Below are 948 nucleotides of genomic sequence, written 5' to 3' on the forward strand. Positions count from 1 at the left end.
ACCCTTTTAAAAAATGCCATATAAAATAATTGTGCAATTTTACTTTCAGTGTATCGAAACATTTGTGTATGGCTTTCAAGGATGTTTAGAAATATCACATTTCAATGTTTACACTTCCTAAAGGGGGATGAGAAATTGGAGTGCCAATTTGTTTTTGCCAACATGCAGGCTGCATGGCCCTGGTATTTTACTGCTAGACCTCGGAGTTAAACTTCTTTCTGTGAATTTGATTACATTTTTAAGTATACTTTATCATATAGTTCAGATTTACTGTCAAACAGATTCAAGAGTATGACACAGACAGTGTATGTGTCCTTGTCATTAGTGCATTTGTACTATTGTGGCTTCTGCATGTGTCTTAAGACTTTTTAAATTATATATAAGTAAAGATTAGGCAGTTTGTGAAATTTACACTGTATTTCAATGTCTTTGAGAAAATTTTTTGCTTAAAGAGACCAATTTCCATAAAAGAAATAGAAAATATTATCAAAGAACTACCCCAGACAAAGTAATAGGCCCAGATGATTTCACAGGGGAATCCTATAAAACCTTCATCCTACACCATCTGAAACCTACATAAATTTTAAAGGGTGTAGAAAATGACAAAAAATTCTCTTTTTATGATGCCACTCTAACATTGCTACTAAAGCCTAATAGAGAGGGAAAAAGCTACAAATTAACCTCACAAATATTTATGTAAAAATCCTAAATAAAATAGTAGTAATTTTTTAATGAAATATAGAGCAAAAGATTTAATCTAAGTAAATTTTGAACACAGTGTTTTCTTGTATACTTGCAATTGGATTATAATCTAAGGATAAAAAGAAATGTACATTATTTAGTAGATTTGTTGTTGGTATTGGTGTCATTATTAAGAAAATTGTATACATTATAAATATCAATGTCATCATTTTGGGGACAGAGATATAGATATATGAAATGAGAAAA

This window comes from Propithecus coquereli, unplaced genomic scaffold, assembly GCF_000956105.1.
Source record: "Propithecus coquereli isolate 6110/MARCELLA unplaced genomic scaffold, Pcoq_1.0 Scaffold204, whole genome shotgun sequence".
NCBI lineage: Eukaryota > Metazoa > Chordata > Mammalia > Primates > Indriidae > Propithecus > Propithecus coquereli.